General features: G+C 38.4%; 11 pseudogenes; 5 read left to right on the top strand and 6 right to left on the bottom strand.

The window, feature by feature from the left end:
* Window positions 1-11,765: 11,765 nt before the first annotated feature.
* On the bottom strand, window positions 11,766-11,868 carry LOC149583480 (5S ribosomal RNA; annotated as a pseudogene).
* A 136-nt stretch (window positions 11,869-12,004) lies between these two features.
* LOC149583479 (5S ribosomal RNA) lies at window positions 12,005-12,123 on the bottom strand (annotated as a pseudogene).
* Window positions 12,124-12,486: 363 nt separating this feature from the next.
* On the bottom strand, window positions 12,487-12,589 carry LOC149583478 (5S ribosomal RNA; annotated as a pseudogene).
* Window positions 12,590-12,724: 135 nt separating this feature from the next.
* Window positions 12,725-12,843, bottom strand: LOC149583477 (5S ribosomal RNA; annotated as a pseudogene).
* Window positions 12,844-13,188: 345 nt separating this feature from the next.
* On the bottom strand, window positions 13,189-13,307 carry LOC149583476 (5S ribosomal RNA; annotated as a pseudogene).
* Window positions 13,308-13,429: 122 nt separating this feature from the next.
* On the bottom strand, window positions 13,430-13,549 carry LOC149583475 (5S ribosomal RNA; annotated as a pseudogene).
* A 358-nt stretch (window positions 13,550-13,907) lies between these two features.
* Window positions 13,908-14,026, top strand: LOC149583474 (5S ribosomal RNA; annotated as a pseudogene).
* Window positions 14,027-14,163: 137 nt separating this feature from the next.
* On the top strand, window positions 14,164-14,282 carry LOC149583473 (5S ribosomal RNA; annotated as a pseudogene).
* A 138-nt stretch (window positions 14,283-14,420) lies between these two features.
* On the top strand, window positions 14,421-14,539 carry LOC149583472 (5S ribosomal RNA; annotated as a pseudogene).
* A 361-nt stretch (window positions 14,540-14,900) lies between these two features.
* LOC149583471 (5S ribosomal RNA) lies at window positions 14,901-15,020 on the top strand (annotated as a pseudogene).
* A 137-nt stretch (window positions 15,021-15,157) lies between these two features.
* On the top strand, window positions 15,158-15,260 carry LOC149583470 (5S ribosomal RNA; annotated as a pseudogene).
* The last annotated feature ends 8,623 nt before the right edge of the window (window positions 15,261-23,883 follow it).

The following is a 23,883-nucleotide window of genomic DNA, read 5'->3' as shown; positions in this document are numbered from 1 at the left end:
CGAACCTCCAACCTTTCGGTTAACAGCTGAACGCGCTATCCATTGCGCCACGGAAGCCCAATAATTAAATGTTCGTCAGAATTTGTGGAAAAACTCTTACTTTTTTCGTTACATCTGAGACCTCACAACACCGCTCACGGGTGGGCCCGAACCACCAACCTATTGGTTAACAGCCGAACGCGCTAAACATTGAGCCACGAAAGCTCAGAAATTAAATGGTTGTCACGTTTTGTGGAAAAGTTTTGACTTTTTACGCTACATCTGAGACCCCACAACACCTCTTTAGGGTGGGCTCGAACGACCAATCTTTCGGTTAACAGGTGACCGCGCTAACCATTGCGCCACGGAAGCCCAAAAATTAAATTATCGTCAGGTATTGTGGAAAAACTCTTACTTTTTTCGTTACATCTGAGACCTCACAACCCCTCTCCCGGGTGGTCGCGAACCACCAACCTTTCGCTTAACAGCTGAACGTGCTAACCATTGCGCCACGGAAGCCCAAAAATTAAATGGTCGTCAGGTATTGTGGAAAAACTCTTACTTTTTTCGTTACATCTGAGACCTCACAACACCGCTCTCGGGTGGGCTCGAACCACCAACCTTGTGAATAACAGCTGAGCGCGCTAACCATTGCCCCACGGAAGCCCAAAAATTAAATGTTCGTCAGGTATTGTGGAAAAACTTTGCCTTTGTACGTTACATTTGAGTTCCCACAACACCGCTCCCGGGTGGGCTCGAACCACCAACCTATTGGTTAACAGCCGAACGCGCTAAACATTGAGCCACGAAAGCTCAGAAATTAAATGGTTGTCACGTATTGTGGAAAAGTTTTGACTTTACACGCTACATCTGAGACCCCACAACACCTCTCTTGTTAGGGCTCGAGCCACCAACCTTTCGGTTAACAGCCGAACGTGCTAACCATTGCGCCACGGAGGCCCAAAAATTAAATGGTCGTCACGTATTGTGGAAAAACTTTGGATTTATATGTTACATTTGAGATCCCACAACACCGCTCCCGAGTGGGCTCGAACCACCAACCTATTGGTTAACAGGCGAACGCGCTAAACATTGAGCCACGAAAGCTCAGAAATTAAATGGTTGTCACGTATTGTGGAAAAGTTTTGACATTTTACGCTACATCTGAGACCCCACTACACCTCTATTGGGTGGGCTCGAACCTCCAACCTTTCGGTTAACAGCCGAACGTGCTAACCATTGCGCCACGGAAGCCCAAAAATTAAATGGTCGGCAGGTAATGTGGAAAAACTTTGGCTTTTTACGTCACATCTGAGACCTCACAACACCGCTCCCAGATGGTCTCGAACCACCAACCTTTCGATTAAAAGCCGAACGCGCTAACCATTGCGCCACGGAAGCCCAAAAATTAAATGGTCGTCAGGTATTGTGGAAAAACTTTCGCTTTTTACGTTACATTTGAGACCCCACAACACCGCTTTTGGGTGGTCTCGAACCACCAACCTATTGGTTAACAGCCGAACGCGCAAACCATTGAGCCACGGAAGCTCAGAAATTAAATGGTTGTCACGTATTGTGGAAAAGTTTTGACTTTTTACGCTACATCTGAGACCCCACAACACCAATCCCGGATGGAATCGAACCACCAACCTTTCGATTAACAACCGAAAGCGCTAACCATTGCGCCACGGAAGCCCAAAAATTAAATGGTCGTCCGGTATTGTGGAAAAACTTTGGCTTTATACGTTGCATTAGAAATCCCACAACACCGCTCCCGGGTGGGCTCGAACCACCAACCTATTGGTTAACAGCCGAACGCGCTAACCATTGAGCCACGAAAGCTCAGAAATTAAATGGTTGTCAGGTATTGTGAAAAAGTTATGACTTTTCACGCTATATCTGAGACCCCACAACACCTCTCTAGGGTGGGCTCGAACGACCAATCTTTCGGTTAACAGCTGAACGCGCTAACCATTGCGCCACGGAAGCCCAATAATTAAATGTTCGTCAGAATTTGTGGAAAAACTCTTACTTTTTTCGTTACATCTGAGACCTCACAACACCGCTCACGGGTGGGCCCGAACCACCAACCTATTGGTTAACAGCCGAACGCGCTAAACATTGAGCCACGAAAGCTCAGAAATTAAATGGTTGTCACGTTTTGTGGAAAAGTTTTGACTTTTCACGCTACATCTGAGACCCCACAACACCTCTCTAGGGTGGGCTCGAACGACCAATCTTTCGGTTAACAGCTGAACGCGCTAACCATTGCGCCATGGAAGCCCAATAATTAAATGTTCGTCAGAATTTGTGAAAAAACTCTTACTTTTTTCGTTACATCTGAGACCTCACAACACCGCTCTCGGGTGGGCTCGAACCACCAACCTTGTGAATAACAGCTGAGCGCGCTAACCATTGCCCCACGAAAGCCCAAAAAACCGCTTCCGGGTGGTCTCGAACCACCAACCTATTGGTTAACAGCCGAACGCGCAAACCATTGAGCCACGGAAGCTCAGAAATTAAATGGTTGTCACGTATTGTGGAAAAGTTTTGACTTTTTACGCTACATCTGAGACCCCACAACACCTCTCTTGGGTGGGCTCGAACCACCAACCTTTCGGTTAACAGCCGAACGCGCTAACCATTGCTCCACGGAAGCCCAAAAATTAAATGGTCGTCAGGTATTGTGGAAAAACTTTGGCTTTATACGTTACATTTGAGATCCCACAACACCGCTCCTGGGTGGGCTCGAACCACCAACCTATTGGTTAACAGCCGAACGCGCTAAACATTGAGCCACGAAAGCCCAGAAATTAAATGGTTGTCAGGTATTGTGAAAAAGTTATGACTTTTCACGCCACATCTGAGACCCCACAACACCTCTCTAGGGTGGGCTCGAACGACCAATCTTTCGGTTAACAGCTGATTGCGCTAACCATTGCGCCACGGAAGCCCAAAAATTAAATGGTCGTCAGGTATTGTGGAAAAACTTTGGCTTTGTACGTTACATTTGAGATCCCACAACACCGCTCCCGGGTGGGCTCGAACCACCAACCTATTGATTAACAGCCGAACGCACTAAACATTGAGCCACGAAAGCCCAGAAATTAAATGGTTGTCACGTTTTCTGGAAACGTTTTGACTTTGAGACCCCACAAAACCTCTCCCGGTCGGGCTCGAACCACCAACCTATTGGTTAACAGCCGAACGCGCTAACCATTGAGCCACGGAAGCTCAGAAATTAAATGGTTGTCAGGTATTGTGAAAAATTTATGACTTTTCACGCCACATCTGAGACCCCACAACACCTCTCTAGGGTGGGCTCGAACGACCAATCTTTCGGTTAACAGCTGATTGCGCTAACCATTGCGCCACGGAAGCCCAAAAATTAAATGGTCGTCAGGTATTGCGGAAAAACTTTGGCTTTGTACGTTACATTTGAGATCCCACAACACCGCTCCCGGGTGGGCTCGAACCACCAACCTATTGATTAACAGCCGAACGCGCTAAACATTGAGCCACGGAAGCTCAGAAATTAAACGGTTGTCACGTATTGTGGAAAAGTTTTGACTTTTTACGCTACATCTGAGATCCCACAAAACCTCTCCCGGGTGGTCTCGAACCTCCAACCTTTCGGTTAACAGCTGAACGCGCTATCCATTGCGCCACGGAAGCCCAATAATTAAATGTTCGTCAGAATTTGTGGAAAAACTCTTACTTTTTTCGTTACATCTGAGACCTCACAACACCGCTCACGGGTGGGCCCGAACCACCAACCTATTGGTTAACAGCCGAACGCGCTAAACATTGAGCCACGAAAGCTCAGAAATTAAATGGTTGTCACGTTTTGTGGAAAAGTTTTGACTTTTTACGCTACATCTGAGACCCCACAACACCTCTTTAGGGTGGGCTCGAACGACCAATCTTTCGGTTAACAGCTGACCGCGCTAACCATTGCGCCACGGAAGCCCAAAAATTAAATGGTCGTCAGGTATTGTGGAAAAACTCTTACTTTTTTCGTTACATCTGAGACCTCACAACCCCTCTCCCGGGTGGTCGCGAACCACCAACCTTTCGCTTAACAGCTGAACGCGCTAACCATTGCGCCACGGAAGCCCAAAAATTAAATGGTCGTCAGGTATTGTGGAAAAACTCTTACTTTTTTCGTTACATCTGAGACCTCACAACCCCTCTCCCGGGTGGTCGCGAACCACCAACCTTTCGCTTAACAGCCGCACGTGCTAACCATTGCGCCACGGAAGCCCAAAAATTAAATGGTCGGCAGGTAATGTGGAAAAACTTTGGCTTTTTACGTCACATCTGAGACCTCACAACACCGCTCCCGGATGGGCTCGAACCACCAACCTTTCGATTAACAGCCGAACGCGCTAACCATTGCACCACGGAAGCCCAAAAATTAATTGGTCGTAAGGTATTGTGGAAAAACTTTCGCTTTTTACGTTACATTTGAGACCCCACAACACCGCTTCAGGGTGGTCTCGAACCACCAACCTATTGGTTAACAGCCGAACGCGCAAACCATTGAGCCACGGAAGCTCAGAAATTAAATGGTTGTCACGTATTGTGGAAAAGTTTTGACTTTTTACTCTACATCTGAGACCCCACAACACCTCTTTAGGGTGGGCTCGAACGACCAATCTTTCGGTTAACAGCTGACCGCGCTAACCATTGCGCCACGGAAGCCCAAAAATTAAATGGTCGTCAGGTATTGTGGAAAAACTCTTACTTTTTTCGTTACATCTGAGACCTCACAACCCCTCTCCCGGGTGGTCGCGAACCACCAACCTTTCGCTTAACAGCCGAACGTGCTAACCATTGCGCCACGGAAGCCCAAAAATTAAATGGTCGGCAGGTAATGTGGAAAAACTTTGGCTTTTTACGTCACATCTGAGACCTCACAACACCGCTCCCGGATGGGCTCGAACCACCAACCTTTCGATTAACAGCCGAACGCGCTAACCATTGCACCACGGAAGCCCAAAAATTAATTGGTCGTAAGGTATTGTGGAAAAACTTTCGCTTTTTACGTTACATTTGAGACCCCACAACACCGCTTCAGGGTGGTCTCGAACCACCAACCTATTGGTTAACAGCCGAACGCGCAAACCATTGAGCCACGGAAGCTCAGAAATTAAATGGTTGTCACGTATTGTGGAAAAGTTTTGACTTTTTACTCTACATCTGAGACCCCACAACACCTCTCTTGGGTGGGCTCGAACCACCAACCTTTCGGTTAACAGCCGAACGCGCTAACCATTGCTCCACGGAAACCCAAAAATTAAAGGGTCGTCAGGTATTGTGGAAAAACTTTGGCTTTATACGTTACATTTGAAATCCCACAACACCGCTCCCGGGTGGGCTCGAACCAACAACCTATTGGTTAACAGGCGAACGCGCTAAACATTGAGCCACGAAAGATCAGAAATTAAATGGTTGTCACGTATTGTGGAAAAGTTTTGACTTTTTACGCTACATCTGAGACCCCACAACACCTCTCCCGGGTGGTCTCGAACCTCCAACCTTTCGGTTAACAGCTGAACGCGCTATCCATTGCGCCACGGAAGCCCAATAATTAAATGTTCGTCAGAATTTGTGGAAAAACTCTTACTTTTTTCGTTACATCTGAGACCTCACAACACCGCTCACGGGTGGGCCCGAACCACCAACCTATTGGTTAACAGCCGAACGCGCTAAACATTGAGCCACGAAAGCTCAGAAATTAAATGGTTGTCACGTTTTGTGGAAAAGTTTTGACTTTTTACGCTACATCTGAGACCCCACAACACCTCTTTAGGGTGGGCTCGAACGACCAATCTTTCGGTTAACAGGTGACCGCGCTAACCATTGCGCCACGGAAGCCCAAAAATTAAATTATCGTCAGGTATTGTGGAAAAACTCTTACTTTTTTCGTTACATCTGAGACCTCACAACCCCTCTCCCGGGTGGTCGCGAACCACCAACCTTTCGCTTAACAGCTGAACGTGCTAACCATTGCGCCACGGAAGCCCAAAAATTAAATGGTCGTCAGGTATTGTGGAAAAACTCTTACTTTTTTCGTTACATCTGAGACCTCACAACACCGCTCTCGGGTGGGCTCGAACCACCAACCTTGTGAATAACAGCTGAGCGCGCTAACCATTGCCCCACGGAAGCCCAAAAATTAAATGTTCGTCAGGTATTGTGGAAAAACTTTGCCTTTGTACGTTACATTTGAGTTCCCACAACACCGCTCCCGGGTGGGCTCGAACCACCAACCTATTGGTTAACAGCCGAACGCGCTAAACATTGAGCCACGAAAGCTCAGAAATTAAATGGTTGTCACGTATTGTGGAAAAGTTTTGACTTTACACGCTACATCTGAGACCCCACAACACCTCTCTTGTTAGGGCTCGAGCCACCAACCTTTCGGTTAACAGCCGAACGTGCTAACCATTGCGCCACGGAGGCCCAAAAATTAAATGGTCGTCACGTATTGTGGAAAAACTTTGGATTTATATGTTACATTTGAGATCCCACAACACCGCTCCCGAGTGGGCTCGAACCACCAACCTATTGGTTAACAGGCGAACGCGCTAAACATTGAGCCACGAAAGCTCAGAAATTAAATGGTTGTCACGTATTGTGGAAAAGTTTTGACATTTTACGCTACATCTGAGACCCCACTACACCTCTATTGGGTGGGCTCGAACCACCAACCTTTCGGTTAACAGCCGAACGTGCTAACCATTGCGCCACGGAAGCCCAAAAATTAAATGGTCGGCAGGTAATGTGGAAAAACTTTGGCTTTTTACGTCACATCTGAGACCTCACAACACCGCTCCCAGATGGGCTCGAACCACCAACCTTTCGATTAAAAGCCGAACGCGCTAACCATTGCGCCACGGAAGCCCAAAAATTAAATGGTCGTCAGGTATTGTGGAAAAACTTTCGCTTTTTACGTTACATTTGAGACCCCACAACACCGCTTTTGGGTGGTCTCGAACCACCAACCTATTGGTTAACAGCCGAACGCGCAAACCATTGAGCCACGGAAGCTCAGAAATTAAATGGTTGTCACGTATTGTGGAAAAGTTTTGACTTTTTACGCTACATCTGAGACCCCACAACACCAATCCCGGATGGAATCGAACCACCAACCTTTCGATTAACAACCGAAAGCGCTAACCATTGCGCCACGGAAGCCCAAAAATTAAATGGTCGTCCGGTATTGTGGAAAAACTTTGGCTTTATACGTTACATTAGAAATCCCACAACACCGCTCCCGGGTGGGCTCGAACCACCAACCTATTGGTTAACAGCCGAACGCGCTAACCATTGAGCCACGAAAGCTCAGAAATTAAATGGTTGTCAGGTATTGTGAAAAAGTTATGACTTTTCACGCTATATCTGAGACCCCACAACACCTCTCTAGGGTGGGCTCGAACGACCAATCTTTCGGTTAACAGCTGAACGCGCTAACCATTGCGCCACGGAAGCCCAATAATTAAATGTTCGTCAGAATTTGTGGAAAAACTCTTACTTTTTTCGTTACATCTGAGACCTCACAACACCGCTCACGGGTGGGCCCGAACCACCAACCTATTGGTTAACAGCCGAACGCGCTAAACATTGAGCCACGAAAGCTCAGAAATTAAATGGTTGTCACGTTTTGTGGAAAAGTTTTGACTTTTCACGCTACATCTGAGACCCCACAACACCTCTCTAGGGTGGGCTCGAACGACCAATCTTTCGGTTAACAGCTGAACGCGCTAACCATTGCGCCATGGAAGCCCAATAATTAAATGTTCGTCAGAATTTGTGAAAAAACTCTTACTTTTTTCGTTACATCTGAGACCTCACAACACCGCTCTCGGGTGGGCTCGAACCACCAACCTTGTGAATAACAGCTGAGCGCGCTAACCATTGCCCCACGAAAGCCCAAAAAACCGCTTCCGGGTGGTCTCGAACCACCAACCTATTGGTTAACAGCCGAACGCGCAAACCATTGAGCCACGGAAGCTCAGAAATTAAATGGTTGTCACGTATTGTGGAAAAGTTTTGACTTTTTACGCTACATCTGAGACCCCACAACACCTCTCTTGGGTGGGCTCGAACCACCAACCTTTCGGTTAACAGCCGAACGCGCTAACCATTGCTCCACGGAAGCCCAAAAATTAAATGGTCGTCAGGTATTGTGGAAAAACTTTGGCTTTATACGTTACATTTGAGATCCCACAACACCGCTCCTGGGTGGGCTCGAACCACCAACCTATTGGTTAACAGCCGAACGCGCTAAACATTGAGCCACGAAAGCCCAGAAATTAAATGGTTGTCAGGTATTGTGAAAAAGTTATGACTTTTCACGCCACATCTGAGACCCCACAACACCTCTCTAGGGTGGGCTCGAACGACCAATCTTTCGGTTAACAGCTGATTGCGCTAACCTCTGCGCCACGGAAGCCCAAAAATTTAATGGTCGTCAGGTATTGTGGAAAAACTTTGGCTTTGTACGTTACATTTGAGATCCCACAACACCGCTCCCGGGTGGGCTCGAACCACCAACCTATTGATTAACAGCCGAACGCACTAAACATTGAGCCACGAAAGCCCAGAAATTAAATGGTTGTCACGTTTTCTGGAAACGTTTTGACTTTGAGACCCCACAAAACCTCTCCCGGTCGGGCTCGAACCACCAACCTATTGGTTAACAGCCGAACGCGCTAACCATTGAGCCACGGAAGCTCAGAAATTAAATGGTTGTCAGGTATTGTGAAAAATTTATGACTTTTCACGCCACATCTGAGACCCCACAACACCTCTCTAGGGTGGGCTCGAACGACCAATCTTTCGGTTAACAGCTGATTGCGCTAACCATTGCGCCACGGAAGCCCAAAAATTAAATGGTCGTCAGGTATTGCGGAAAAACTTTGGCTTTGTACGTTACATTTGAGATCCCACAACACCGCTCCCGGGTGGGCTCGAACCACCAACCTATTGATTAACAGCCGAACGCGCTAAACATTGAGCCACGGAAGCTCAGAAATTAAACGGTTGTCACGTATTGTGGAAAAGTTTTGACTTTTTACGCTACATCTGAGATCCCACAACCCCTCTCCCGGGTGGTCTCGAACCACCAACCTTTCGGTTAACAGCTGATTGCGCTAACTATTGCGCCACGGAAGCCCAAAAATTAAATGGTCGTCAGGTATTGTGGAAAAACTTTGGCTTTGTACGTTACATTTGAGATCTCACAACACCGCTCCCGGGTGGGCTCGAACCACCAACCTATTGATTAACAGCCGAACGCGCTAAACATTGAGCCACGAAAGCCCAGAAATTAAATGGTTGTCACGTTTTCTGGAAAAGTTTTGACTTTTTACGCTACATATGAGACCCCACAAAACCTCTCCCGGTCGGGCTCGAACGACCAATCTTTCGGTTAACAGCCGAACGCGCTAACCATTGAGCCACGGAAGCTCAGAAATTAAATGGTTGTCAGGTGCTTTGAAAAAGTTATGACTTTTCACGCCACATCTGAGACCCCACAACACCTCTCTAGGGTGGGCTCGAACGACCAATCTTTCGGTTAACAGCTGATTGCGCTAACCATTGCGCCACGGAAGCCCAAAAATTAAATGGTCGTCAGGTATTGTGGAAAAACTTTGGCTTTGTACGTTACATTTGAGATCCCACAACACCGCTCCCGGGTGGGCTCGAACCACCAACCTATTGATTAACAGCCGAACGCACTAAACATTGAGCCACGAAAGCCCAGAAATTAAATGGTTGTCACGTTTTCTGGAAAAGTTTTGACTTTGAGACCCCACAAAATCTCTCCCGGTCGGGCTCGAACCACCAACCTATTGGTTAACAGCCGAACGCGCTAACCATTGAGCCACGGAAGCTCAGAAATTAAATGGTTGTCAGGTATTGTGAAAAATTTATGACTTTTCACGCCACATCTGAGACCCCACAACACCTCTCTAGGGTGGGCTCGAACGACCAATCTTTCGGTTAACAGCTGATAGCGCTAACCATTGCTCCACGGAAGCCCAAAAATTAAATGGTCGTCAGGTATTGTGGAAAAACTTTGGCTTTGTACGTTACATTTGAGATCCCACAACACCGCTCCCGGGTGGGCTCGAACCACCAACCTATTGATCAACAGCCGAACGCGCTAAACATTGAGCCACGGAAGCTCAGAAATTAAACGGTTGTCACGTATTGTGGAAAAGTTTTGACTTTTTACGCTACATCTGAGATCCCACAACCCCTCTCCCGGGTGGTCTCGAACCACCAACCTTTCGGTTAACAGCTGATTGCGCTAACCATTGCGCCACGGAAGCCCAAAAATTAAATGGTCGTCAGGTATTGTGGAAAAACTTTTGCTTTGTACGTTACATTTGAGATCCCACAACACCGCTCCCGGGTGGGTTCGAACCACCAACCTATTGGTTAACAGCCGAACGCGCTAACCATTGAGCCACGAAAGCTCAGAAATTAAATGGTTGTCAGGTATTGTGAAAAAGTTATGACTTTTCACGCTATATCTGAGACCCCACAACACCTCTCTAGGGTGGGCTCGAACGACCAATCTTTCGGTTAACAGCTGAACGCGCTAACCATTGCGCCACGGAAGCCCAATAATTAAATGTTCGTCAGAATTTGTGGAAAAACTCTTACTTTTTTCGTTACATCTGAGACCTCACAACACCGCTCACGGGTGGGCCCGAACCACCAACCTATTGGTTAACAGCCGAACGCGCTAAACATTGAGCCACGAAAGCTCAGAAATTAAATGGTTGTCACGTTTTGTGGAAAAGTTTTGACTTTTCACGCTACATCTGAGACCTCACAACACCGCTCTCGGGTGGGCTCGAACCACCAACCTTGTGAATAACAGCTGAGCGCGCTAACCATTGCCCCACGAAAGCCCAAAAAACCGCATCCGGGTGGTCTCGAACCGCCAACCTATTGGTTAACAGCCGAACGCGCAAACCATTGAGCCACGGAAGCTCAGAAATTAAACGGTTGTCACGTATTGTGGAAAAGTTTTGACTTTTTACGCTACATCTGAGATCCCACAACCCCTCTCCCGGGTGGTCTCGAACCTCCAACCTTTCGGTTAACAGCTGATCGCGCTAACCATTGCGCCACGGAAGCCCAAAAATTAAATGGTCGTCAGGTATTGTGGAAAAACTTTTGCTTTGTACGTTACATTTGAGATCCCACAACACCGCTCCCGGGTGGGCTCGAACCACCAACCTATTGATTAACAGCCGAACGCGCTAAACATTGAGCCACGAAAGCCCAGAAATTAAATGGTTGTCACGTTTTCTGGAAAGGTTTTGACTTTTTACGCTACATATGAGACCCCACAAAACCTCTCCCGGTCGGGCTCGAACCACCAACCTATTGGTTAACAGCCGAACGCGCTAACCATTGAGCCACGGAAGCTCAGAAATTAAATGGTTGTCAGGTATTGTGAAAAAGTACTGACTTTTCACGCCACATCTGAGACCCCACAACAGCTCTCTAGGGTGGGCTCGAACGACCAATCTTTCGGTTAACAGCTGATTGCGCTAACCATTGCGCCACGGAAGCCCAAAAATTAAATGGTCGTCAGGTATTGTGGAAAAACTTTGGCTTTGTACGTTACATTTGAGATCCCACAACACCGCTCCCGGGTGGGCTCGAACCACCAACCTTTATAAAACAATATCAAAAAGAAGATATGTTTGCTTTTTTATATCTGGAGGAATTTAAAAGAGGAAACAAAAAGGTAAAAGCTAAGGCACGCAGTGTTCCCAAGTACTGACTGCGCTCGACGCTGCTTAACTTCGGTGATCGAACGAGAACCGGTGTTTTCAGCGTGATATGGCCGTTGCTGAGAGTGCTAGATAATAATTCGAATTTAAATTAAGTGAGACAAATTGACCTTCATCTTTTTAAAACAATAACAAAAAGAAAATAAGTTTGCTTTTTTCATATCTATTGGAATTTAAAAGAGGAAAAAAAAATTAAAAGCCAACGGCACGCAGTGTTCCTAAGTGGTCTCCCTCCCAAGTACTGACTGCGCTCAACGTTGCTTAACTTCGATGATCGGACGAGAACCGGTGCATTCAGCGTGACTTGGCCGTTGCCGAGAGTGCTAGTTAATAATTTGAATTTAATTAACTTTCATCTTTATAAAACAATATCAAAAAGAAGATATGTTTACTTTTTTCATATCTGGAGGAATTTAAAAGAGGAAACAAAAAGCAAAAAGCCAAAGGCACGCAGTGTTCCCAAGTACTGACTGCGCTCGACGCTGCTTAACTTCGGTGATCGGACGAGAACCGTTTTTTTCAGCGTGATATGGCCGTTGCCGAGAGTGCTATTTAATAATTCGAATTTAAATTAAGTGAGACAAATTAACCTTCATCTTTTTAAAACAATAACAAAAAGAAAATTATGTTTGGTTTTTTCATATCTGGTGGAATTTAAAAGAGGAAACAAAAAGGAAAAAGCCAACGGCACGCAGTGTTCCCAAGTACTGACCGCGCTCGACGCTGCTTAACTTCGGTGATCGGACGAGAACCGGTGTTTTCAGCGTGATATGGCCGTTGCCGAGAGTGCTATTTAATAATTCGAATTTAAATTAAGTGAGACAAATTAACCTTCATCTTTTCAAACAATAACAAAAAGAAAATAAGTTTGCTTTTTTCATATCTATTGGAATTTAAAAGTGAAAAAAAAGTGAAAAAGCCTACGGCACGTAGTGTTCCTAAGTGGTCTCCCTCCCAAGTACTGACTGCGCTCGACGCTGCTTAAGTTCGGTGATCGGACGAGAACCGGTGTATTCAGCATGATATGGCCGTTGCCGAGAGTGCTACTTAATAATTTGAATTCAATTAAACTTCATCTTTATAAAAATATAAAAAAAAGAAGATATAATTGCTTTTTTCATATCTGGTGGAATTTAAAAGAGGAAACAAAAAGGAAAAAGCCAACGGCACCCTGTGTTCCCAAGTACTGACTGCGCTCGACGCTGCTTAACTTCGGTGAACGGACGAGAACCGGTGTTTTCAGCGTGATATGGCCGTTGCCGAGAGTACTAGTTAATAATTCGAATTTAATTAACCTTCATATTTATAAAACAATAACAAAAAGAAGATATGTTTGGTTTTTTCATATCTATTGGAATTTAAAAGAGGAAAAAAAGTGAAAAACCAACGGAACGCAGTGTTCCCAAGTGGTCTCCCTCCCAAGTACTGACTGCGCTCGACGCTTCTTAACTTCGGTGATCGGACGAGAACCGGTGTTTTCAGCGTGTTATGGCCGTTGCCAAGACTGCTATTTAATAATTTGAATTTATTTAACCTTCGTCTTTATAAAACAATAACAAAAAGAAGATATGTTTGCTTTTTTCATATCTATTGGAATTTAAAAGTGGAAAAAAAAGTGAAAAAGCCAACGGCACGCAGTGTTCCAAAAGTGGTCTCGCTCCCAAGTACTGACTGCGCTCGACGTTGCTTAACTTCGGTGATCGGACGAGAACCGGTGTTTTCAGCGTGATATGGCCGTTGCCTAGAGTGATAGATAATAATTCGAATTTAAATTAAGTGAGACAATTTGACCTTCATCTTTTTAAAACAATAACAAAAAGGTGAAGGTCAATTTGTCTCACTTAATTTAAATTTGAATTATTATCTAGCACTCTCAGCAGCGGCCATATCACGCTGAAAACACCGGTATTCGTCCGATCACCGAAGTTAAGCACCGTCGAGCGCAGTCAGTACTTGAGAACACAGCGTGCCGTTGGCTTTTTCCTTTTTGTTTCCTCTTTTAAATTCCACCAGATATGAAAAAAGCAAACATATCTTCTTTTTGTTATTGTTTTATAAAGATGAAGGTTAATTGAATTCAAATTATTAACTAGCACTCTCGGCAACGGCCATATCATGCTGAATACACTGGTTCTCGTCCGATCACCGAAGTTAAGAAGCGTCGAGCGCAGTCAGTACTTGGGAGGGAGACCACTTAGGAACACTGCGTGCCGTTGGCTTTTTCACTTTTTTTTCCTTTTTTAAATTCCAATAGATATGAAAAAAGCAAACTTATTTTCTTTTTGTTATAGTTTTAAAAAGATGAAGGTTAATTTGTCTCAATTAATTTAAATTCGAATTATTAACTAGCACTCTCGGCAACGGCCATATCACGCTGAAAACACCGGTTCTAGTCCTATCACCGAAGTTAAGCAGCGTCGAGCGCAGTCAGTACTTGGGAGGGAGACCATTTAGGAACACTGCGTGCCGTTGGCTTTTTTAATTTTTTTTTCCTCTTTTAAATTCCAATAGATATGAAAAAAGCAAACATATTTTCTTTTTGTTATTGTTTTAAAAAGATGAAGGTCAAATTGTCTCACTTAATTTAAATTCGAATTATTATCTAGCACTCTTGGCAACGGCCATAACACGCTGAAAACACCGGTTCTCGTCCGATCACCGAAATAAAGAAGCGTCGAGCGCAGTCAATACTTGGGAGGGAGACCACTTAGGAACACTGCGTGCCGTTGGCTTTTTCACTTTTTTTTCCTCTTTTAAATTCCAATAGATATGAAAAAAGCAAACTTATTATCTTTTTATTACTGTTTTAAAAAGATGAAGGTTAATTTGTCTCACTTAATTTAAATTCAAATTATTAAATAGCACTTTCGGTGACGGCCATATCACGCTGAAAACAACGGTTCTCGTCCGATCACCGAAGTTAAGCAGCGTCGAGCGCAGTCAGTACTTGGAAACACTGCGTGACGTTGGCTTTTTCAATTTATATCCTCTTTTAAATTCCACCAGATATGAAAAAACCAAACATATCTTCTTTTTGATATTGTTTTATAAAGATGAAAGTTAATTAAATTCAAATTATTAAATAGCACTTTCGGTAACGGCCATATCACGCTGAAAAGAACGGTTCTCGTCCGATCACCGAAGTTAAGCAGCGTCGAGCGCAGTCAGTACTTGGGAGGGAGACCACTTTATTAACACTGCGTGCCGTTGGCTTTTTAATTTTTTTTTCCTCTTTTTAATTCCAATAGGTATGAAAAAAGCAAAAATATTTTCTTTTTGTTATTGTTTTAAAAAGATGAAGGTCAATTTGTCTCACTTAATTTAAATTCGAATTATTATCTAGCACGCTCGGCAACGGCCATATCACGCTGAAAACACCGGTTCTCGTCCGATCACCGAAGTTAAGCAGCGTCGAGCGCAGTCAGTACTTGGGAACACTGCGTGCCGTTGGCTTTTTCCTTTTTGTTTCCTCTTTTAAAATCCACCAGATATGAAAAAAGCAAACATATCTTCTTTTTGTTATTGTTTTATAAAGATGAAGTTTAATTGAATTCAAATTATTAATTTCAATGGTTATATTTTAAAATATAAATGTGCTTCTCTGGCCGAGAAACGTCGATTTTGAAAAATGTTATTAAAAATAAAGGTACATTTTTATCTATTGATCAATCGATATGAAATCACTTTTAATGAGTATTTTATAGGTAAATAAGCTGAATTCGGTCAAAAATTTGTCCAGAAAAAAATTCATTAAAAAGTGTACCGAAAAAATCGCATGTTTTTTTTCTTCAAGATACAAAATCCGTGACAACGATTTCTTATTGGAAATTGAATTTTAACAGTTTTTTGGATGAATATCGTTATATTTGCTTGAATTAAAGCAAAAAGTACAAAAATAATGGTTTCAATGGTTATATTTTAAAATAGTGAAAAAATTCTCAAAATGTGCTTCTCTGGCCGAGAATCGTCGATTTTGAAAATGTAATTAAAAATCAAGGTTCAATTTTATTTATTGATCAATGGAGATGAAATCACTTTTAATGAGTATTTTATAGGTAATAAAGCTGAATTCGGTCAAAAGTTTATCCAGAAAAAAATGCAATCAAAAGTGTACCGAAAAAATCGCATGTTTTTTTTCTTCAAGATACAAAATCCGTGACAACGATTTCTTATTGGAAATTGAATTTTAACAGTTTTTTGTATGAATATCGTTATATTTGCTTGATTTAAAGCAAAAAGTACAAAAATAATGGTCTCAGTGGTTATATTTTAAAATAGTGAAAAAATTCTCAAAATGTGCTTCTCTGGCCGAGAAACGTCGATTTTGAAAATGTTATTAAAACTCGAGGTACATTTTTATTTATTGATCAATCGATATGAAATCACTTTTGATGAGTATTTTATAGGTAAATAAGCTGAATTCGGTCAAAAATTTGTCCAGAAAAAAATTCATTAAAAAGTGTACCGAAAAAATCGCATGTTTTTTTTCTTCAAGATACAAAATCCGTGACAACGATTTCTTATTGGAAATTGAATTTTAACAGTTTTTTGGATGAATATCGTTATATTTGCTTGAATTAAAGCAAAAAGTACAAAAATAATGGTTTCAATGGTTATATTTTAAAATAGTGAAAAAATTCTCAAAATGTGCTTCTCTGGCCGAGAAACGTCGATTTTGAAAATGTAATTAAAATAAAGGTTCAATTTTATTTATTGATCAATCGAGATGAAATCACTTTTAATGAGTATTTTATAGGTAATAAAGCTGAATTCGGTCAAAAGTTTGTCCAGAAAAAAATGCATTCAAAAGTGTACCGAAAAAATCGCATGTTTTTTTTTCTTCAAGATACAAAATCCGTGACAACGATTTCTTATTGGAAATTGAATTTTAGCAGTTTTTTGGACGAATATCGTTATATTTGCTTGAATTAAAGCAAAAAGTGCAAAAAAATGGTTTCAATGGTTATATTTTAAAATAGTGAAAAAATTCTCAAAATGTTTTTCTCTGGCCGAGAAACGTCGATTTTGAAAATGTAATTAAAAATCGAGGTTCATATTTATTTATTGATCAATCGAAATGAAATCACTTTTAATGAGTATTTTATAGGTAATTTATTTGAATTCGGTCAAACATTTGTCCAGAAAAAAATGCATTAAAAAGTGTACCGAAAAAATCGCATGTTTTTTTCTTCAAGATACAAAATCCGTGACAACGATTTCTTATTGGAAATTGAATTTTAAAAGTTTTTTGGATGAATATCGTTATATTTGCTTGAATTAAAGCAAAAAGTACAAAAATAATGGTTTCAATGGTTATATTTCAAAATAGTGAAAAAATTCTCAAAATGTGCTTCTCTGGCCGAGAATCGTCGATTTTGAAAATGTAATTAAAAATCAAGGTTCAATTTTATTTATTGATCAATGGAGATGAAATCACTTTTAATGAGTATTTTATAGGTAATAAAGCTGAATTCGGTCAAAAGTTTATCCAGAAAAAAATGCAATCAAAAGTGTACCGAAAAAATCGCATGTTTTTTTTCTTCAAGATACAAAATCCGTGACAACGATTTCTTATTGGAAATTGAATTTTAACAGTTTTTTGTATGAATATCGTTATATTTGCTTGATTTAAAGCAAAAAGTACAAAAATAATGGTCTCAGTGGTTATATTTTAAAATAGTGAAAAAATTCTCAAAATGTGCTTCTCTGGCCGAGAAACGTCGATTTTGAAAATGTTATTAAAACTCGAGGTACATTTTTATTTATTGATCAATCGATATGAAATCACTTTTGATGAGTATTTTATAGGTAAATAAGCTGAATTCGGTCAAAAATTTGTCCAGAAAAAAATTCATTAAAAAGTGTACCGAAAAAATCGCATGTTTTTTTTCTTCAAGATACAAAATCCGTGACAACGATTTCTTATTGGAAATTGAATTTTAACAGTTTTTTGGATGAATATCGTTATATTTGCTTGAATTAAAGCAAAAAGTACAAAAATAATGGTTTCAATGGTTATATTTTAAAATAGTGAAAAAATTCTCAAAATGTGCTTCTCTGGCCGAGAAACGTCGATTTTGAAAATGTAATTAAAATAAAGGTTCAATTTTATTTATTGATCAATCGAGATGAAATCACTTTTAATGAGTATTTTATAGGTAATAAAGCTGAATTCGGTCAAAAGTTTGTCCAGAAAAAAATGCATTCAAAAGTGTACCGAAAAAATCGCATGTTTTTTTTCTTCAAGATACAAAATCCGTGACAACGATTTCTTATTGGAAATTGAATTTTAGCAGTTTTTTGGATGAATATCGTTATATTTGCTTGAATTAAAGCAAAAAGTGCAAAAAAAATGGTTTCAATGGTTATATTTTAAAATAGTGAAAAAATTCTCAAAATGTTTTTCTCTGGCCGAGAAACGTCGATTTTGAAAATGTAATTAAAAATCGAGGTTCATATTTATTTATTGATCAATCGAAATGAAATCACTTTTAATGAGTATTTTATAGGTAATTTATTTGAATTCGGTCAAACATTTGTCCAGAAAAAAATGCACTAAAAAGTGTACCGAAAAAATCGCATGTTTTTTTCTTCAAGATACAAAATCCGTGACAACGATTTCTTATTGGAAATTGAATTTTAAAAGTTTTTTGGATGAATATCGTTATATTTGCTTGAATTAAAGCAAAAAGTACAAAAATAATGTTTTCAATGGTTATATTTCAAAATAGTGAAAAAATTCTCAAAATGTGCTTCTCTGGCCGAGAAACGTCGATTTTGAAAATGTAATTAAAAATCAAGGTTCAATTTTATTTATTGATCATTCGAGATGAAATCACTTTTAATGAGTATTTTATAGGTAATAAAGCTGAATTCGGTCAAAAGTTTCTCCAGAAAAAAATGCATTCAAAAGTGTACCGAAAAAATCGCATGTTTTTTTTCTTCAAGATACAAAATCCGTGACAACGATTTCTTATTGGAAATTGAATTTTAACAGTTTTTTGTATGAATATCGTTATATTTGCTTGAATTAAAGCAAAAAGTACAAAAATAATGGTTTCAGTGGTTATATTTTAAAATAGTGAAAAAATTCTCAAAATGTGCTTCTCTGGCCGAGAAACGTCGATTTTGAAAATGTTATTAAAACTCGAGGTACATTTTTATTTATTGATCAATCGATATGAAATCACTTTTAATGAGTATTTTATAGGTAAATAAGCTGAATTCGGTCAAAAATTTGTCCAGAAAAAGATTCATTAAAAAGTGTACCGAAAAAATCGCATGTTTTTTTTCTTCAAGATACAAAATCCGTGACAACCATTTCTTATTGGAAATTGAATTTTAGCAGTTTTTTGGATGAATATCGTTATATTTGCTTGAATTAAAGCAAAAAGTGCAAAAAAATGGTTTCAATGGTTATATTTTAAAATAGTGAAAAAATTCTCAAAATGTTTTTCTCTGGCCGAGAAACGTCGATTTTGAAAATGTTATTAAAAATCGAGGTTCATTTTTATTTATTGATCAATCGAAATGAAATCACTTTTAATGAGTATTTTATAGGTAATTTATTTCAATTCGGTCAAACATTTGTCCAGAAAAAAATGCATTAAAAAGTGTACCGAAAAAATCGCATGTTTTTTTTCTTCAAGATACAAAATCCGTGACAACGATTTCTTATTGGAAATTGAATTTTATCAGTTTTTTGTATGAATATCGTTATATTTGCTTGAATTAAAGCAAAAAGTACAAATATAATGGTTTCAGTGGTTATATTTTAAAATAGTGAAAAAATTCTCAAAATATGCTTCTCTGGCCGAGAAACGTCGATTTTGAAAATGTTATTAAAACTCGAGGTACATTATTATTTATTGATCAATCGATATGAAATCACTTTTAATGAGTATTTTATAGGTAAATAAGCTGAATTCGGTCAAACATTTGTCCAGAAAAAAATTAATTAAAAAGTGTACCGAAAAAATCGCATGTTTTTTTTCTTCAAGATACAAAATCCGTGACAACGATTTCTTATTGGAAATTGAATTTTAACAGTTTTTTGTATGAATATCGTTATATTTGCTTGAATTAAAGCAAAAAGTACAAAAATAATGGTTTCAATGGTTATATTTTAAAATAGTGAAAAAATTCTCAAAATGTGCTTCTCTGGCCGAGAAACGTCGATTTTGAAAATGTAATTAAAATAAAGGTTCAATTTTATTTATTGATCAATCGAGATGAAATCACTTTTAATGAGTATTTTATAGGTAATAAAGCTGAATTCGGTCAAAAGTTTGTCCAGAAAAAAATGCATTCAAAAGTGTACCGAAAAAATCGCATGTTTTTTTTCTTCAAAATACAAAATCCGTGACAACGATTTCTTATTGGAAATTGAATTTTAGCAGTTTTTTGGATGAATATCGTTATATTTGCTTGAATTAAAGCAAAAAGTGCAAAAAAAAATGGTTTCAATGGTTATATTTTAAAATAGTGAAAAAATTCTCAAAATGTTTTTCTCTGGCCGAGAAACGTCGATTTTGAAAATGTAATTAAAAATCGAGGTTCATATTTATTTATTGATCAATCGAAATGAAATCACTTTTAATGAGTATTTTATAGGTAATTTATTTGAATTCGGTCAAACATTTGTCCAGAAAAAAATGCATTAAAAAGTGTACCGAAAAAATCGCATGTTTTTTTCTTCAAGATACAAAATCCGTGACAACGATTTCTTATTGGAAATTGAATTTTAAAAGTTTTTTGGATGAATATCGTTATATTTGCTTGAATTAAAGCAAAAAGTACAAAAATAATGTTTTCAATGGTTATATTTCAAAATAGTGAAAAAATTCTCAAAATGTGCTTCTCTGGCCGAGAAACGTCGATTTTGAAAATGTAATTAAAAATCAAGGTTCAATTTTATTTATTGATCAATCGAGATGAAATCACTTTTAATGAGTATTTTATAGGTAATAAAGCTGAATTCGGTCAAAAGTTTCTCCAGAAAAAAATGCATTCAAAAGTGTACCGAAAAAATCGCATGTTTTTTTTCTTCAAGATACAAAATCCGTGACAACGATTTCTTATTGGAAATTGAATTTTAACAGTTTTTTGTATGAATATCGTTATATTTGCTTGAATTAAAGCAAAAAGTACAAAAATAATGGTTTCAGTGGTTATATTTTAAAATAGTGAAAAAATTCTCAAAATGTGCTTCTCTGGCCGAGAAACGTCGATTTTGAAAATGTTATTAAAACTCGAGGTACATTTTTATTTATTGATCAATCGATATGAAATCACTTTTAATGAGTATTTTATAGGTAAATAAGCTGAATTCGGTCAAAAATTTGTCCAGAAAAAGATTCATTAAAAAGTGTACCGAAAAAATCGCATGTTTTTTTTCTTCAAGATACAAAATCCGTGACAACCATTTCTTATTGGAAATTGAATTTTAGCAGTTTTTTGGATGAATATCGTTATATTTGCTTGAATTAAAGCAAAAAGTGCAAAAAAATGGTTTCAATGGTTATATTTTAAAATAGTGAAAAAATTCTCAAAATGTTTTTCTCTGGCCGAGAAACGTCGATTTTGAAAATGTTATTAAAAATCGAGGTTCATTTTTATTTATTGATCAATCGAAATGAAATCACTTTTAATGAGTATTTTATAGGTAATTTATTTCAATTCGGTCAAACATTTGTCCAGAAAAAAATGCATTAAAAAGTGTACCGAAAAAATCGCATGTTTTTTTTCTTCAAGATACAAAATCCGTGACAACGATTTCTTATTGGAAATTGAATTTTATCAGTTTTTTGTATGAATATCGTTATATTTGCTTGAATTAAAGCAAAAAGTACAAATATAATGGTTTCAGTGGTTATATTTTAAAATAGTGAAAAAATTCTCAAAATGTGCTTCTCTGGCCGAGAAACGTCGATTTTGAAAATGTTATTAAAACTCGAGGTACATTATTATTTATTGATCAATCGATATGAAATCACTTTTAATGAGTATTTTATAGGTAAATAAGCTGAATTCGGTCAAACATTTTTCCAGAAAAAAATTAATTAAAAAGTGTACCGAAAAAATCGCATGTTTTTTTTCTTCAAGATACAAAATCCGTGACAACGATTTCTTATTGGAAATTGAATTTTAACAGTTTTTTGTATGAATATCGTTATATTTGCTTGAATTAAAGCAAAAAGTACAAAAATAAAGGTTTCAGTGGTTATATTTTAAAATAGTGAAAAAATTCTCAAAATGTGCTTCTCTGGCCGAGAAACGTCGATTTTGAAAATGTTATTAAAACTCGAGGTACATTTTTATTTATAGATCAATCGATATGAAATCACTTTTGATGAGTATTTTATAGGTAAATAAGCTGAATTCGGTGAAAAATTTGTCCAGAAAAAAATTCATTAAAAAGTGTACCGAAAAAATCGCATGTTTTTTTTCTTCAAGATACAAAATCCGTGACAACGATTTCTTATTGGAAATTGAATTTTAACAGTTTTTTGTATGAATATCGTTATATTTGCTTGAATTAAAGCAAAAAGTACAAAAATAAAGGTTTCAGTGGTTATATTTTAAAATAGTGAAAAAATTCTCAAAATGTGCTTCTCTGGCCGAGAAACGTCGATTTTGAAAATGTTATTAAAACTCGAGGTACATTTTTATTTATTGATCAATCGATATGAAATCACTTTTGATGAGTATTTTATAGGTAAATAAGCTGAATTCGGTGAAAAATTTGTCCAGAAAAAAATTCATTAAAAAGTGTACCGAAAAAATCGCATGTTTTTTTTCTTCAAGATACAAAATCCGTGACAACGATTTCTTATTGGAAATTGAATTTTAACAGTTTTTTGGATGAATATCGTTATATTTGCTTGAATTAAACCAAAAAGTACAAATATAATGGTTTCAATGGTTATATTTTAAAATAGTGAAAAAATTCTCAAAATGTGCTTCTCTGGCCGAGAAACGTGGATTTTGAAAATGTAATTAAAAATCAAGGTTCAATTTTATTTATTGATCAATCGAGATGAAATCACTTTTAATGAGTATTTTATAGGTAATAAAGCTGAATTCGGTCAAAAGTTTCTCCAGAAAAAAATGCATTCAAAAGTGTACCGAAAAAATCGCATGTTTTTTATCTTCAAGATACAAAATCCGTGACAACGATTTCTTATTGGAAATTGAATTTTAACAGTTTTTTGTATGAATATCGTTATATTTGCTTGAATTAAAGCAAAAAGTACAAAAATAATGGTTTCAGTGGTTATATTTTAGTAAAGTGAAAAAATTCTCAAAATGTGCTTCTCTGGCCGAGAAACGTCGATTTTGAAAATGTTATTAAAACTCGAGGTACATTTTTATTTATTGATCAATCGATATGAAATCACTTTTAATGAGTATTTTATAGGTAAATAAGCTGAATTCGGTCAAAAATTTGTCCAGAAAAAGATTCATTAAAAAGTGTACCGAAAAAATCGCATGTTTTTTTTCTTCAAGATACAAAATCCGTGACAACGATTTCTTATTGGAAATTGAATTTTAGCAGTTTTTTGGATGAATATCGTTATATTTGCTTGAATTAAAGCAAAAAGTGCAAAAAAATGGTTTCAATGGTTATATTTTAAAATAGTGAAAAAATTCTCAAAATGTTTTTCTCTGACCGAGAAACGTCGATTTTGAAAATGTTATTAAAAATCGAGGTTCATTTTTATTTATTGATCAGTCGAAATGAAATCACTTTTAATGAGTATTTTATAGGTAATTTATTTCAATTCGGTCAAACATTTGTCCAGAAAAAAATGCATTAAAAAGTGTACCGAAAAAATCGCATGTTTTTTTCTTCAAGATACAAAATCCGTGACAACGATTTCTTATTGGAAATTGAATTTTATCAGTTTTTTGTATGAATATCGTTATATTTGCTTGAATTAAAGCAAAAAGTACAAATATAATGGTTTCAGTGGTTATATTTTAAAATAGTGAAAAAATTCTCAAAATGTGCTTCTCTGGCCGAGAAACGTCGATTTTGAAAATGTTATTAAAAATCGAGGTTCATTTTTATTTA

This window comes from Phalangium opilio, unplaced genomic scaffold, assembly GCF_054372755.1.
Source record: "Phalangium opilio isolate 3A_F unplaced genomic scaffold, DU_Popi_V2 ptg001421l_1, whole genome shotgun sequence".
NCBI classification, from domain to species: domain Eukaryota; kingdom Metazoa; phylum Arthropoda; class Arachnida; order Opiliones; family Phalangiidae; genus Phalangium; species Phalangium opilio.
The sequence above is the reverse complement of the archived record's forward strand: the minus strand, read 5'-3'. Positions and strand labels throughout refer to the sequence as shown.